Here is a 17,851-nt window from a genome sequence, read left to right as displayed (position 1 = left end):
GTTTATATTTTTGAGGATTTTTTTTTACTTTTCACTGAAGCAGACCAGAGTGCATCACCTTCATGCTGGCCCTTAATTTCTATAAGTGATGCCTGAAATGAAACCCCATGGAGTCCAACACATCCACTTAGCATTTCAGGTTTTGGCTTAAGGAGCCCAGATGGAGGCTATTCTCAAGCACATGGTCATTAATCTTTCTAAATATTCTGAAGGCATGGTTTGACACATCTCTGTAGTCAGGTCCATAGGGATCTTAGAGAGAGGAGAGTTGAGTTTGTCACACATTGACGCCATAATACCTGCTGCCTGGTGTTTGGAGGGCCTGGCAGTCTTTTCAGAAAAGCTGCAGGATCTTCCAAAATCTCCAGGAAAGTAATCTCTCGGCTGTTGCCACTTTCACGACAAGTGCAGTCTCACCTAACGTGTAAGTGTTCAGCTACCAGCAGGGGGCCAAAGACAAAGACTTTTGGCAAAGTGTCGAACACTTTCTTCATGATGGATAACAGCAGGAAATGCAGAGTATGAAAGGAGTATGACAGATTTAGCTACTGAAAAATACCTTCAGGTTGTTTTTTTTTCTTTTTATTTAAATAAAAAAAAAAAGGTTCACTTGGATGTTTATATACTTTCTCATAATCTTTCCTGACACCACTGATTTTAAAATAATACATAAGTGTTTCCCATCTGTTGAACAAGACACCATGATATCTTCATTGGAGTGACTTTCAGTGGTAGATTCTTGTCCTGTGTAGCACATAAACGGTACGTGCTGTATTTCACAGTGTATATTTAGACCTGTACAAACCTCTCACTTATAATGAGTTTCACTGTGGGTGTATGTGTTGAGCTACTAGACAGGTTTATAAATCTGAAAAGCAGAGACACATTGCCATGAATTTATATGGAGTGGTTTCACACAACTGTACGGGTAAGTCATTATCAAATGCATTTATTATGGTCATATGCAAGACTTTTGCTACTTGTCACGCACTGAACCTGCCATTGTATTGCCTTGGCATCTGGCACATCTTAAGGTCAATATCAGAACAAAAATGGCAAAAAAGAAACAGTTTTCTCTATAAACTCGTCAGTCAATCATTGTTTTGCGGAATGAAGGCTATACAATGCTTGAAATTGCCAAAAAAAATGAAGATTTCATACAAAAGTGTACACTAGTCTTCAAAGACAAAGGACAACTGGCTCTAACAAAGACAGAAAGAGATGTGGAAGGCCAGATGTAGAATTAAACAAGAGGATAAGTACATCAGAATCTCTAGTTTGAGAAATAGACACCTCACATGTACTCAGCTAAAGCAAGATTTCAAGTTACACTTTCAGTTAATAAAAATGTTATACATACCGTACTAAATGACAGTATAATATTACTCACATTAAAATTAAAAAAATAATCAAACTGTCATCAATACCTGCATATGCAGCGAAGACTCATCATTTTTAAATAATAAAAAATCTGTCTAAAAATTTTCTAAAATATGAACACCAGAGCTTACGGTTTATAAAGTAAATATTGCTCAGTGAAAAACAACCTGGAACATTACTTGGTGTCTAAAAATGCGGTGATCTTGCACAATCCCTGAAAGAAAAAACAGTGAGATTCAGCATGTTACATGCTCGCCTGTTCTTGTGTTTGCTTGAGTGTTGGTGGTGGAGCTGGAGGCCTGATCAACCTCCTGTTACTCTATTGTAGAATAACTGAATAGTGATTTTGGTATTCGAATTGTGCCACGTCAAATAGTTAACTGAATGTCAACTTTCTGTGCACATCCCTAATGTCACGTTCCCCTGTTGTCTGCCCCTGTGTTCTGTGTCTCACCAGTCTATTGTTTAGAACTACATTTCCCACAATCCACCTGCCGTCATCACTGCCATTTTGTGTCATTGTTCACACCTGTTTATCATTTGTAATCATCCTGTCCTTGTGTATTTATACCCTGGTTTTTTGTTCTGTCTTTGTCAATCGTTGAATGTTGTTGTTAGCCTGGTATGTGTTCCCTGCCCGTGTTTTCTAGTTTTATGTTTTATTTCCCCATTGAGGGTTTTTCCTTTGTTCCCATGTTTTGTGTACCCGCCTTGTTTATTTTTCTAATAAAGTTTAAACTGCTTTTGGATCCGCATCTCCTCGTCTGCTTCGCTGCCTCCACTCATAACACCTAATTTATTCATTATACATATGTAAAACAGTTAAAGGATGGGCAAGGAGGAGGCGAGAACCGGCTTGTGAACATAAATAATATTTTAATGTAAACTTAAACCAAAAGCACAAACATAAACACACACATGACGGACATGCCGTAATTCTCTCTCTCTCAAACCATCTTCACCGGCCGCCTTTATCCCTCGCGCGCCTCATCAGGCCGATTGGGGAACGGGCACGCGATATTCCGATCGGCCCCGCCCCCTCCGCTCCACAACATATTAGCTTTGTATAAGCTAACTGCCACAGGCAATACATTAATATATAAAGATAGCATACTATAACTCTAGAAACACATGATGTGTCTACATATATATATATATATATATATATATATATATATATATATATATACACACACACACACACACACACGCGTTTTTTTTTATCACATATTAGAATAATAGTAAAGTCATCAAAACTATAGAATAACATAAATGGAACTATGGGAATCTGTTATATTTTAGCATCTTCAAAGTAGTCACCCTTTGCCTAGGATTTGCAGACATGAACTCTTGACATTTTCTCAAGCAACATTTTGAGGCATCACCCTGGGATTATTTTTAAACTGTATTGAAGGAGTTCCCCTCTATGTTAGGAATGTAGTGGCTGCTTTTCTTTATTATCCACTAAGTCATCCATTTCAAAAACTTGTTTTATTTTTTATTATTACATTTATTTTTATAATGAAATACACTTATATGGTGGCACAATTATATTTTTGTCTACAAAACTAATTTAAAACATTTAAGCATACACCTTCAGATCAATAGATTTTCAAGATTATGACAAACATTTCAGTCAAGTTTTTTTTAAAGTTTTGACCATTTGTAAATATCATTTGTTTATTTCAGAACACGATGGGAGTCTGAATCATCGGTTATCTGCTGTTATCAAATTTTAAGTATAACAGACAACAAGGCATTCCATTCATGAATAATGAGTGAGAGATGATTTTTCTTTCTTTAATGGAATAACATGAGAAGACATCTGACATGTTCTTTATCAGATTGCTTGACTTTTATCATGTTAAGATATGTTGTCTATAATGTTGAATTTTTCAATTAGGATTAAGATGAACCATTGAACATGTCAGTGTTGAGAATACCTGACTTTGGAAGAACAGACTCAGAGTTTATCTCAGACAGACAGGGAGGATGAGAATAAAAATGATAAACTGACACAGTATTTGTGTAAGACCACACAGCCTGTAGTCAGTGTATTAAAGTTTTAATGTCTTCGCTCATTACAATGGTTGACAGTTCTCTTTATTTCCCAAAATAATTAAAGAGCAGCTTTTATAATTTAATTTTCAATACACACAAATTTATCATTACACTTTCATGACGTAACGTCACAGTGGGGACCTTTTGCCTGCACCACCAATATGTTGCCCTATATCCATTTTTTACTCTAATGCTGTATTCAACTCATTTCTGAGTATTCCGTTACTTTACACAAAGCAACATTTTAAAATTAAATGATTTGAAAATGTCATAGTTTACTCATTGCTTTTTCAGAATGTCCTAGTTGAGTTCTCTGTCGTGTATTCTAGGTCTTCTGTTGTCATGTGATTGCTTTGTGTAAGGAACAGATCTAAATTAAAGTCTTTATTTAAGTGTTCCCATCTTCCATAACAGTCAGATCCTGACCCAACAATTGCTGCCTGAAGAAGCATTACAACAGCTTTTACATTAGTAATGTCAAGTGCCATTGATTCTTACGTGTCTTGTTACTGATTGTGACATTCTAATATTTGGATTAGGACCCTGATACCAAAACTGGTATCTGAAATGGGTCCGATACTGCGCCCATGTACTTGTAAAAATGCTTTGATACCAAAAAATTATAATATCTGTTGTACTAATGCCATTCTGTAAACATTCAGCTCACAAATTAAAATCACGTTATGTCCTATATAAGCGCTTGTGATTTATGTGAAGCCGGAGATGTGCCGACGCCAACTACTCCTTTGCTCACACATGGAAAACACCACCATGGGCACTGAGTGCGCTGTTGCCAACAGATGACAGCAAGCAGAGCACTATTTCTCTTTGTAGCGCAAGGCACATACAGGCTACATATTTAATTAAATAGCAGTCTTATACAGTTTAATAATAACATTGGGTCACGTAGTGACCTGTTTTTCTGGAAGTAAAATCTACTGTTAAAAACAAACAAAAACAGCAAGGGGGTTTACTCCAGTGTAAAAGCTTCCGCCAAATAAAAGCTCAATTTGAATAGAAAAAAGTATGACAGAAATACAAATAATGAAAAAAATAATAAGTAAATATTAATTATATTATATTTAAGCAAGATCTCACATCTGATGCTCTGTTATGCAGCACTTTATTTGACAAAAATAACTCCTATTTTGGATTGTGCTATGAGGTTCTGTTTACCAATAATGTTGCATTCCAAATTCACTTGGCTTGGCTCAAAATCTTGTCTTCTGCTTGGTTTGGCGACTCGCAACAACACAAGATGTGGGTCCTACAGTGTGTCCCCCCTAGGCAATAGACTTAAACAATTGTTAACAGTGCTACTGAAAGTCTATCAATCAATATACAGAGCGCAGGGAATTTTGTGTTAAGGAGTCACAGATGTGTTAATGATTGAAAATGTTCCCAGACAGTCTCATACTAGCACTCCAGCCCAACTATGTTAAATTGGTATTAAATTGGTAGGGCCAAATGCCATGTGACATTAAAATGTTATGTGGCTCAACACAAGTGACCTTAGGATAATTGAGACTACTGAAAAGTATTTTTATTTTTTATTTTTTAAGTCTTGCTTCTTGAAAACATGACACAAAATGTCACAAACAGATATTGTATAGATATTTAATTTGTTAATATCTATTTGTTTGAATCCAATGACACACACACACACACACACACACACACACACACACACACACACACACACACACACACACACACACACACATATTGTATTTGATCTTTAAGATTTGCTGCTGTCTGTGGAAGTGAACATAGTTTAGAAGAGTTTGTTATATATAGATTCAGGACTTCTTAAAGGGGTTTTTGCACCAATAAAGTTGAAATATTTGTAAAAATTATCTTTTTCCATCCTCATTTTCACTCTCTGTCAAAACTACTCCGTTTCAAGAGGTGTTACTTCTTTAAAAAACGGACAGCCAAAAACTGTACTCAAGTAAAAGTACAATTACTTAAAAAAATTACTCAAGTAAAAGTAACATAAATAATTACTTGAGTAAGAGTAAGAAAGTATCTAATTAAAAGAGTACTCAAGTTGTGGGCCCACCACCCATTGGAGAAACTGCAGGAGTCGGGTGCGCTGCATTATGGGTGGCAATGAAGGCCGTGGGCCTCGACGGACCAGACCCGGGCAGCAAAGGCTAGCTCTAGGGACGTGGAACGTCACCTCACTGGGGGGGAAGGAGCCGGAACTGGTGAGGGAGGTGGAGCGTTACCAGTTGGATCTGGTGGGGCTTACTTCGACGCACAGTTTTGGCTCTGGATCCGTACTCCTGGATAGGGGATGGACTCTATTCTTCTCTGGAGTTTCCCAGGGTGTGAGGCAATGGGCGGGTGTGGGGATACTCACGAGTCCCCGGCTGAGTGCCGTTACGTTGGAGTTTACCCTGGTGGCCGAAGGTCGATGATCGATTTTGTAATCGTGTTGTCGGATCTGAGGCCACTCGGGTGAAGAGAGGGGCAGAGCTGTCAACTGATCACCATCTGGTGGTGAGTTGAGTCAGGGGGTGGGGAAAGACTCTGGACAGACCTGGGAAGCCCAAGCGAGTAGTGCGGGTGAACTGTGAATGTTTGGAGGAGGTCCCTGTCCGCGAGATCTTCAACTCACAGGGTGGGTTCCTGTACGTCCAGGGTGGGGAAGGTGTGTGGTTCAGTGGGCTGGGGATCTCATCGCTGCTTTTTGCAGATGATGTAGTCTTCATGTCATCATCGGTCCATGACCTTCAGCTCTCACTGGATCGCTTGGCAGTTGAGTGTGAAGCAGCTGGGATGAGATTAGCACCTCTAAATCTGAGGCCATGGTTCTCAGCAGGAAACCAATGGAGTGTGTACTCCGGGTAGGGAAGGAGGTATTGCCCCAAGTGAAGGAGTTCAAGTACCTCGGGGTCTTGTTCATGAGTGAGGGGACAATGGAGCGGGAGGTTGGCTGGAGAATCGGGGCAGCGGGGGCACCATTGTCACGAAAAGAGAGCTGAGCCGGAAGGCAAATGGTCATGAAGGCTGGGTCATGACCGAAAGAACTAGGTCGCGAGTACAAGTGGCCGAAATGGGCTTCCTCAGAAGGGTGGCGGGCTTCTCCCTTAGAGATAGGGTGAGGAGCTCATAGTAGAGCCACTGCTCCTTTGCGTCGAAAGGAGTCAGTTGCTGTGGTTTGGGCATCTGGTAAGGATGTTCCCTGGCCGTCTCCCTAGGGAGGTGTTTCAGGCACGTCCAGCTGGGAGGAGGCCTCGGGGAAGACACAGGACTAGGTGGAGCGATTACATCTCCACACTGGCCTGGGAGTGCCTCGGGGTCCCCAGTAAGAGCTGGTTAATGTGGCTCAGGATAGGGAAGTTTGGGGCCCCCTGCTGGAGCTGCTGCCCCCGCGACCCGACTTCGGATAAGCGGTTGAAGATGGATGGATGGATGGATGGATGGATATTATTATTATTAATACTAATGGAAATTCTGTCATCATTCACCACCATCACAAACACATATGACTTTCTTCTATGCAACATATTAAACTTTTTTTTTTTTTTTTTTTTTACATATTACATAATACAAAGGGTCACATGGTTTGGAACAACATGAGGGTAGGGAAATGATGACATAATATTAAATTATAGCTGAGCTATCACTTTAAAGGGATAGTTCACCCAAAAATAAAAATTCTCTCTTCATTTACACACCCTCATGCCATTCCAGATATGGATGACTTTCTTCTGCAGAACACAAATTAAGATATTTAGAAGATTATTTCAGCTCTGTAGGTCCACAAAATGCATGTGAATGGGTGCCAAAATGTTGATGCTCCAAAAAGCACATAAAGGCAGCATAAAAATAATCCATAAGGCTGCAGTAGTTAAATCCATATCTTTAGAAGTGATATCATAGGTGTGGGTGAGAAACAGATCAATATATGTAATTTTTTGCTAGACATTCTTCTCCCTGCCCAGTAGGGGGCGATAGGCAGAGAATGTGAATCACTAAAAACACAAGAAGAAATATAGCTGCAGGCTTTGATACTGGGATCAAGCCAATTGTCAGCACCATGAGGAGCAAAAGAAGCTTTGTGACATGTTTTTGGTTAGATTCCGATGAACAGTGCATGAGGAGATAGAAAAAGTAAACTTTCAAAAAAATCTATTTATTTTAAAAATAGCTAGTTCTTAGAATTTTGTCCAGTATGTGGCACTGTTCTGAAACTGCTGAGGTACTACCTATGCATGATGGTTATCATGCAGGAAAGCGTTATAAGCAAAAAAATCAGTTTTTGCTATCTCCTGACCAGTAGGGGACCACAGGGGGCAGTGTTCCAAAATGTTGCAAGTAACCTCAGGGCCTAATGGTGATGACACGTACCAAGTTTGTGTGGCAAAGCGTTGCGGAGATACAGCCTCAATTGCAATTTTGTGTGTTCTTCGTCAAATTCATTGAAGCGCAATTCAAAAACGGTATGGTTTATCAAAATTCTGTTAACAATTTTTTTTTCGTGAATGCCTCTAGATGATGCAGGCCAATTTTCTTGCAAATTGGACAAACAGTCTAGGAGGAGTACATTTATAAAACATTTAAATATGGCGGACAGGAAGTTTGCTCGATCATGACATAATTGGTATCATTGTTCTTGGCACAAACCAAGGAGTCTATGAAGCCCAGTCTCATGACAGTAGGTGAAAGGAGTCAATAGCTATTAGCATTTTTAGAAATAGTATTATAATTTTTGACCTCAAGGTGGCACTGTCCCGAAACTTTTTGTGTCCGAGCATAGTGCCAAAGACATATACCAAGTTTCGTAACGATACGCCAAGTCGTTCGTAAAATACAGCATTTTATGACTAAATTCAAAATGTCCGACATCCAAAATGGCCAACATAGGAATTTTTCATATCGTTGGACTAGCTATACCCCACTGAATATAATGAGACCAATTTTATGATTTTATGACAATATGTTCAGAAATATGCTGGGAGTTTACTGCTTCCTTCCCTCCTGCAATGTTTTATTTCATGCTGAATGTATTAAATTACTTTTTGACAAATAATTACTTGATTAAAATAACATATAGAGAGGCAAAACATACAGATACATTTTAAAATGTACTATTTATTTGATAAAATATGTTTACTCTTTATGTCAACACATGGTATATATTAAAAATTACAAACAGAATGAAGATATATTGTATTAATACACTATTTAATAAGAATAACAAGTAAGGCCCAAGTATTTTAAAAGTTCATATCTTATGCGACAGCCCCAAAGCTCCAACACTCGATGTATAAGTTAGCATCCAAATTCGCTCACTCATTTTGTTCACTCACTACTGAGATATAGTGCATTAACTGCCATTCACTACTTTAGTGAATGAGTGATCGATTTTGGACACAGCCACTCTCTTCGCCATACGATCGCCTAGCGCCTGCTCATCTCTCACACGCGTGCCTCAGACAGGAATGCTGTCTGTTCGTGCTCCAGTTGTCAATCACGCAAATGGCAGAGCAAAAGGAATTTACACTTAACTTGGATGTTTACATGGATTTATACAGTTAATCCACCCGAAGTAGCTGCAATAGTTTCCAGTAAATGCGTAAATACTGCTCATGACGTGGAATGCAGGACAAAGCATCAGAACAAAGTGCACTGATTTATTGCTGCATGTTTAAAAATGTACTCTTAAAAACTGATGTCATAAGAGCCCAGTTACATAATTCGCACAGAAAAGCCCGCTTTAGCATTAGAGCCAAAACTTGCCTCGACATGCTGCCTTAAGTTGAAGCTGTGATTTAAATGTTTAAATATCCGCTTGTCTTGGTGTTAAATGAAGGCATTGCATAATGAAACTATTCTTTTTTCACTGTGCAGAGCGAAGAAAGTGTTTCACTTTGAAGAGTTTGATGCTGCAGCATTGATGACTTGAGTGACTGTGACAGCGCACGCAGCTGTGTCAACTTACACTCAGGTAAATGTCCCATTCAATCATCTCTCAATAAATTACAAATTAACTCAAATTAAATCCAGTAATGTAACGACAGAAACGCCGCACATTGTAGAGAAGTAAATGTAAAAAAATTTCATTCGAAATTTACTTGAGTTAGAATAAAAAGTAGCCACTTTTAATATACTAAATATATACTAAATATACCTATACTAAAAGTAATATTTTCCCCCAAAGTAAATGTAACTGAGTAAATGTAGCATGTTACTACCCACCTCTGGAAATGGAAGTAAACACCCGCTGCTGTGATTGGCTAACTTCATTGCACCAAATCTATGTTATGTACTCAAATGATATCCAACATTAATAATTAATAATTATTATTAAACAGAAAATTAATAATTCTTCCAAAAACACTTTGCACACATTTAATGAAACCACTTAAGATGAATCAACTGCAAAAGCAACAAAAACGTAACCACATATTTATATAAGTATTGCTTTATTAAAAGACAATGACAGAACAACACTAGATTCACACTGTATCAAGAGATTATAATAGCAATGGGAACAAAAACATCATAATATATTTAACTTTACACTTTCTAAACACAATATATTAATATTCAACTCAAGAAATATTGCTAATCTGTGTATGTACAGATTTGATTAGCAGCATGCTAATAATGAGACACTTGATCTCTTAATAACATTATATGCTGGCTTGAAGTTATTTTTTTACAAACGCACTTAAAGATTATAAATAAATGTAAGCAAAGCTTAGTTCTAGTGGGAAGACTAGCAGTTATACATCAACGCACCATTAGCTGGGTAATTCCTAGCCAATCACATGTAAGCCATTGCTTTACACTTCTGCTCACAATCTATCACATTGCTGTTTCAGTGTGCTAACATGGCAACCTCCACCACCCCACCACCAGCAGTTGAGCCCCGTCCTGCACAGGTGTACGCTCCTCGCCCCTGACTCCTATCTCCAGCAGGATATGACAGTTCCGAGTACAACTTCTTCGGACCGGCAGACGGGGCTTATGCCAAAGAGAGACATTACTTTTCTGTTTTATATTCATCAAATACATTTTATCTTAAATTTCACTTAAGTCTGCGAGTCTTCCTGACAGAAATGTACTTACCGGCATTGCATCCAAGGACAAAATACTTGGAACTGCTGTATCTTTCAATACAAGATATTTGGAAAAAACAGCAAGTACTGGCCTGGCAGGCATAATACAGCGTTTTTAGTTGTTTTCGTGGATCCGTGTGAACGGTGATCGTTTTTACAACATTGTCGTCTGTACGCAAAACTTTACAAAAAAATATTCTGTTTTTAGTACATCGTTGTCATGTAAATGTACCCTTACTCTCACAGCAGTATCGCTTTTGTGATTGGTGGACAGACATGAGCTGTTCAGAGTACACCTGCTTGATTTGCATACACATGTTAAGGGGCATGTACAGGACAATGCAGACGTCATGATTGGGGTGATCTCAAATCCTGGTGTTTCTGAAGGGTGTAAAACAAATATTCATATTTTAAAATGGGGAGTTAACTTTGAGGAATGGAACTTGCAGTATGTTTTTATATGTGAAAATATCAAAGACATTTTTCATGTTTTCATGACCCTTTAAAGCCCAGGGGGCACAATTACGATCTATATTCTCTTGCCCGACAGATTTTCCGTTGTTCTCTACAGTGGAAGGAATGTCATTTATCACACCCTCAGATTAACCGAGGGTCTAGCTTGACTGACACAGTTTAGATACCGTATTTGGCTCAATATAGCAGGATGAGTGAGCAAGTCTGTGTTTTAGTGCACCAATTAAGCTTTCGAGAAACAAACTTCACAAGTGAAAAATTGTAGTTCTTAAGAAAAGCTACTTTCTGAACAAACGTAATTTTTTTTGGCATTGATTGTTGCAGTTGAACAAAGGATTTAACAGTATAACTGACAGCTCACAACATGTTTTGTAGATTATCCAATAAACAAAACCATTAATTACAATGGAACAATATGAAGATGGAGCCCACTTTAAGATAGTTTACTTTGGTTTCTTCTTAAATATGTGATACTCATCAGATACTATAGATACTAATATCAGATTCTCATCCACGACTGTGATGAGCACATAATCCCCCCCCCCCATAACCCTTTTATGAAAACACATGCAGCAGGTACACTTCAAAAATAATTATATTCTTACCTCTGACCTTGAACCTGCTCCGTTGTCTCCTGACTCCCCCATTGCCCATGAACTAAGGTAATTTACGGTGGTGCAGAAAACCTGGCAATGGAGGAGTCAGGAGACAACGAAGGAGGTTCAAGGTCAGATCTTTTAATAATGAAATTGTCCACACTTAACAGTAACCATCAAAACAAAATGTAACAATAATAGTAGCTCTCTCTGAGCTTGGACTCACTGGTCACTCTCTCTACACTTTCTGACGCTCTAGCGTGCTCTTTTAGGTCTCCTTCTGCCATCACTATAATGAGAGACAAGTGTTAGAGAAAATTACGACCCAGGTGACAAGCCTTACTGCTCTCCCTCCCCGCAGACCAACACATGACCACACCCCCCATGCCGCAGATTACTAAACAAGGAAAAAAATGAAACAATACATTTCTGTCAACATAAAAAAGGCAACTCCTTGTGGATATCTGAAAAGCTTAAAACAAAAGCTTAAAATGGCTGTCAGAAAGAATATCCCTAATGACTATGAAGAGAAAAATATATTAGTGTTGACGTTGGTCTAAATGTGTCTATGTTTGGTGATTTGAAAAATGAGATATGTGCCTTTTTTGCAATAAGAGAGCGAAAGAAAGGTGTATGGCTTAATGCAGATAACTAAATGCAATTTCCTTTTCCAAAATGTGAGAAATTATGTCCCAAATTTTATGGATATCTAATTCCCAGACATTATATTCTGTGCATTCTGATTTCAACCTTTTTGCCCATTATTTTTACAAAACTTTAAACATTGTTACATGTTATTAGCTTCAAACTCAGTCTGGGGCCATGAATATGTCTTTAGCCTATCATAAATCATGTTTTATAAATTCAATATGTTAATCAGCTTCACATAAGCTAAATAATTAAAACAAATAATCCTATACCAATAACCAATAACAAATAAAATATTTGTAGGTATTCGTAAGTAAATTGTACAATTGGAAATATACAAAAATATATAATATCAACATATTGACAGCTTAACCTTTTTACGTATGAACAACTTCAGAGATGTTCGAATGTTAACAATTTCTCCGGTTGGAACAGAAATTCCCAGAAACTTTACAGGGATTTCCACAAGTAACTAAGTTCAAAACTCAGACACAAACACATAGAAGGACTCACATTTATAAGTATTTATCACCTTAGCTGTCTGATGACGAGAAGTGCTCCAATAGACTGACAATACAAAAAAATTTCCAGAGCCATTCCTCCTAAATTACAATTCCATTTGATTCTGTCATGTCTGTACAATCATGTGTCTTGAGATTGTCTACTGAGTTTTTATTTTTTTATTGTTCTTTTATTATTATAATTTTTTACAGAGAACACAATCACATAAAAAAACATAATAAAAATGTGATAAAATCAAGTTAGGTATATGTGTAACTTCTTTAAATGTCACAATGTTATACATAATATATACAATAAAGAGTGGGATTTGGAGGTTCAGAAACTCAATTTTACTGAGGCAATTTCAACATTTTGTAAATAACAGCTATATAATCTTTGAGAAAAGGCCAATGGGAACTGGCAAGTGGAATTTGCATGCCACTTCCACGGACATACGGGTATAAAAGGAGCTGGAATGCAACTACTCATTCTGATTTTTTCTTCGGAACCGAGCGGTTGTGTTCAGCAACTGAATTACTTTGCCAATCCATTCACTTCTGAATCAGTGAAGCTGTTGGATTTACGGCGCATTTCAGCAGTTTCTCCCCCTTTTGCACCAGCGTTGTGCTTAGAACACCCCTGGGCACTTCAGCAGCTAAAAGAGTATATATTCTTCCTCTAAAAGAATATATTTCCTTCTAAACGAGTGGCACCTACGAAAGCATCTTTTTCAAGATGCCTTTTTGTTTACGTATTATTCCTGCTGTGTCTCCGCTTCTGAAAGCCACGATCGCTATCTCACATGTCTGGGCACTACCCATGTGGAAACTTCATTTTTGGATGGTTCATGTCCTCATTGCAAGAACATGTGGCAGAGCAGAACTACGCACTGTCCCTTTAAGAATCCACCACCAACTAAAATGGCTGCTCGTTAGAGTACCAGGTGTCATCAATAAAGGCAATTTATAAAGGTAACCAGGAAGATGGTTGTTGAGGTCAAAAAAAAAAAGAAACAAGAGAGATTTGAGACTGAGTGAGCTGAAGTTTTGGTGTGCCAAGCTGTGAAAGGAGAAAGAGAGTTTGCTGCATTGTACTGTGATGTGGATAAGGAACGTGATTAGAGAAGAGAGGAGACAACAAAGGGACTAATTTGACAAGTGAGCTCCATGGTCAAGGTGTGACGGTAAACATTTAAGGTCTAAAGTGGAAGCGCCAGGTGTGTCCTTGATTCGTCTGACCTAATTTTATTCCTGTTTGTCAGACTCTCACTCTGCATCCTGCAGTATTTCCCACAGTCGCCGTTCAGGTACATTGCAAACTCTTCATGACCCAACGTGCACCTTTCACAAACACTCCTACTGCCTTAACTCTCTCACCTACACACACTCTTGAATCATTGTTATATTTGTATTGTTATATTTGTTCTGTTGGGATTTATGTATTTAAATATTTCTGGTATTTTGTTTGTGAGTCTTTGATACCTTGCCTTTGTTTACTGTTTGTTATTTAAATACACTTATGCTTTGATACACTATTTTGTTATTGTTTTATTGCGTGTAATTGGTGGCTTTTAATTTTGACAGGCCTAAACCTGTCTGGCACCCGAATTTTGTCATTTAAAATTAATTTTAATTTAGTACAGGGGCCGCCACCATTACAAACATGACCATGGCAATGTTACGGTTACGGCTTTCTTTCGTGAGAGGGAAAGCCACCCCAGCGGCTCCCCGCCTTGGTCCTTCTACCTACGGGTATGAGGCAGAGTCTGTTAGAACTGGGGGCGTCCTCTGGATTCAGCAGTGACAAGTCATTGTGAGCCACTTACATTCCGGGCAACCTCAACAGCACAGCAGACCTACTGTCACGGCAGGTCACACTCAGGGGAGAGTGGAGACTACACCACCAGGTGGCCCAGCTGATTGGGAGTCCATTCAGTCAAGCACAGATGGACCTGTTCGCTTCCCGGTAATCCTCCCATTACCCACTCTGGTATGTCCTGACCGAGGCTCCCTTCAGCACAGACGCTTGGCACACTGCTGGCAGCCGGGGCTATGCAAGTATGCGTTCCCCCAGTGAGCTTACTTGCACAGATGTTGTGCAAGGTCATGGAGGACAAGGAGCAGGTTTTCCTAGTAGTTCCATACTGGCCCACCCAGACTTGGTTCTCAGACCTTACGCTCCTTGCGACAGGGGAGGGGCAGCTGTCTCCATCCTCCTTGAAGGTGTATGTTCCTGCTATATCGGCACATCACGATACAGTAGAAGAGAAGTATTTAGGGAAGCACAACTTGATTGTCAGGTTCCTGAGAGGTGCAATTTTTTTAATCCCCCCAGATCACATCTCATCCCCTCGTGGGACCTCTCTGTGGTCTTTCGGGGCCTACAGGGAGCTCCATTTGAGCCCCTAGTGTCTGCTGAGTTTAACTCTTTCCCCGCCAAACACGGAATTTTCCGTGTTTTATGAAAAAAACGCTTCCCCGCCAAACACAGAATTTTCCGGGTTTCCGTGTTTTAGGTGTTATACGGTAAGGAAGACCCCTCCGCATGTTTTGAAAGAGTACGCAACTCTTTGATCAAAGAAACAGACTGCGATTGTCTCAAACATGAAGAAGTGGAGTATTGAGAAGCTCAAAATATCAGACATAAACATGCCTTTTTCTCAGCTTTTTGTCTGAAATGTTGTTTTTTGACAAAACCGACCTCTGTTCAAGTCGCAATAAAAAAAGAACAAATGAAGATAAAATAAAATTGTTTTTTTTTTGCCTAAAAGCAGAGGCTCAGATCTTTATTGTGATATATAGCATCTTCATATATTCATGGAAGAAAATATTCTGCGGGCCATTAAAGTTTAGCGAAAATCGTCAAAAACCCTGGCGGTGGCTGGCAACTTTTTTTTAAAAACGCTGGCGGGGAAAGAGTTAAGGCACTCTCTTTGCTCTTTGTCTGCTGTGGTGGACAGTGAAAAGAGACTGCTGTCTCCAAAATGAGGGCGGGTGTGGTCTCCTTGGTGTCCTCTTTGGATGGACACCCCCGATGACGGACCCTATATGGCCCCCAGCTGAACGATTTTGTTCCTTTTGGGAAGAAAAAAAGAAGAGGCACAGAGATGTCTGTCCATCTCGCATTGCCAGTCCACATAACACCGTTCAGTTAGTCATGGCGTTTTGTATAGGGAACCCTAGTGTCACTTCATCGACACAACTTCGAGTGAGTGACAGAAGGGGAACGTCTCGGTTACTGTTGTAACCTCCGTTCCCTAATGGAGGCAACAAGACGTTGTGTCCCACCTGCCACTACACTGAACAAACAGCAGAAATGTCCGGGACCTTGTCTGTGCTCCTCAGCACAAAATCTGAATGAGTGGTTGCATTCCAGCTCCTTTTATGTGTGTATGTCCGGGGGAGTGGCATGCAAATTCCCCTGCCAATTCCCATTGGCCTTTTCTCAAAGATCAGAGGTATTTGGGGCTCCCAAGAGTGACCCCCCCCCCCCGACACAATGTCTCGTTCCCTCCATCAGGGAATGGAGGTAACACCAGTAACCGAGATGGCTCTCTCCCATGTTGAAGAATTAAAGTAAAAGATAATTAGTGCTAGTGTGTCTGGAATAAACGCGATAAAGTTAAACAAGGAGTGAGTAAACACTTATAGAGATGTAAGGAAGTATTCTGCATGGAACAATATTGACATGGCTTTCTGCTTTTTCATGCTCAGACTGCAGAATGAACAGCTGTCTGTGGAAAATCAATAGAGTGGGTGCTCATTTGTCTCAGGTAGGCCTGCTAACAATGAGATTGTTTTGAAATAATTAGCCTGTCTTGCTATAAAGGGCCTGACCTTTCATACACAGGGGTTCATTAAGCATTCCTCTTTGAATACAATGCATAGGTAACTATTTTTGTGTGCTTCCATTCAAATCCATGAAAAAAAGGGATTTCTTTGTTGAACATTAAAACAAGTTGAAGCAAACCTATATGCTGTGTTTCTTTTATTGATCGGAAATATGTGCATTATTACGACAGCAAAGATGTTATTTAAAAAAAAAATAATAATAATTTTGCACCTATGCAAAACTTATGAGTACAATATTTATCTTGTAGATATAATTGTTCTTTTAATCATTCTTTTGCAATGTTAGAAGACATTATTGTCTTCACTGGCATTTGTAATTTGAATCTTTAAATGTACAGTGTGCCTCATAATATTTTATTATAAGAGAAGCAGAAACATCTTTATGCTTTTATACAGATTTTTTTCCCCCTACATTAGCATCAATCCTTTTAAACAAAATTGGAATTAAACTTAACACATTCAAACTTTAAGACATTCAGTAAGCAACTTATTACATGGTGTATACTATAAATACGTCTTGGCAGTCTGATCTTAACACTTCTCTATATTTGAAGCACCATTCAGAATGTAGGATATTTATGGGTATTTCATAGGGCTGCAAATTGAGATCTTTTTTGCATTGAGTTCATCAATGTGTCCAGTTCTCGCAGGACGTGTTCTTGTGTTCTGTCTGTGCCATTTTTAATTGTCACTCAATGTACACGTTTGTGCCTCAGACGGACAGTGGCAGGTGTGTAAAGTAACAAATTACAAATACTCACGTTACTGTAATTTTACTACTTTCCGCACAAGAATTTTACTTTTATAAGTAGTTTAAAAATTGTATGCTTTTAATTTACTTGAGGATATTTTAAGTGCCGTAACTGTACTTTTACTGCGCTACTTTCCCACTGTCTGTTTTTGCTACTTCCCTGTCCTGATTTTATTTTTATCTATCAACATGATTGGCAAGGGAGAGTCTTGTGACTCCCATCAAATCACACATAAAAAACTTGAATGGCAGCTGCAGATCTGGTGCCAACTGTTAAGAATGCATCAAGCACAGTTTACAATTGAACATAACCGGCCACAATTGAAAAGGCTTTTCGCAGTGTAAAAGGCCACTTGCTTGATTGTGTCATGCGAGTTTAACTTGCTCAAGCCAGATATCAGCATTAATCCTGCATCTAATTTGAAGAAACATATCAAAGTAAATGTCATATTCTGTGTGTCTATAACGTAGCCTGTAATTTAACTATCGATCACTGAGATTATTGAGCTGCTG

At 38.9% G+C, this 17,851-nt stretch overlaps 1 long non-coding RNA gene across 1 annotated transcript; it reads left to right on the top strand.

The window, feature by feature from the left end:
- The first annotated feature begins 818 nt into the window (after positions 1 to 818).
- On the top strand, positions 819 to 10,489 carry LOC127647283 (uncharacterized). The gene is made up of 3 exons (XR_007971037.1): positions 819 to 928; positions 9,304 to 9,400; positions 10,281 to 10,489. It is a non-coding gene; the product is annotated as an uncharacterized LOC127647283 (long non-coding RNA).
- Positions 10,490 to 17,851: the final 7,362 nt, after the last annotated feature.

Source organism: Xyrauchen texanus, chromosome 8 (assembly GCF_025860055.1).
Source record: "Xyrauchen texanus isolate HMW12.3.18 chromosome 8, RBS_HiC_50CHRs, whole genome shotgun sequence".
Classification (NCBI taxonomy): domain Eukaryota; kingdom Metazoa; phylum Chordata; class Actinopteri; order Cypriniformes; family Catostomidae; genus Xyrauchen; species Xyrauchen texanus.
The sequence above is the reverse complement of the archived record's forward strand: the minus strand, read 5'-3'. Positions and strand labels throughout refer to the sequence as shown.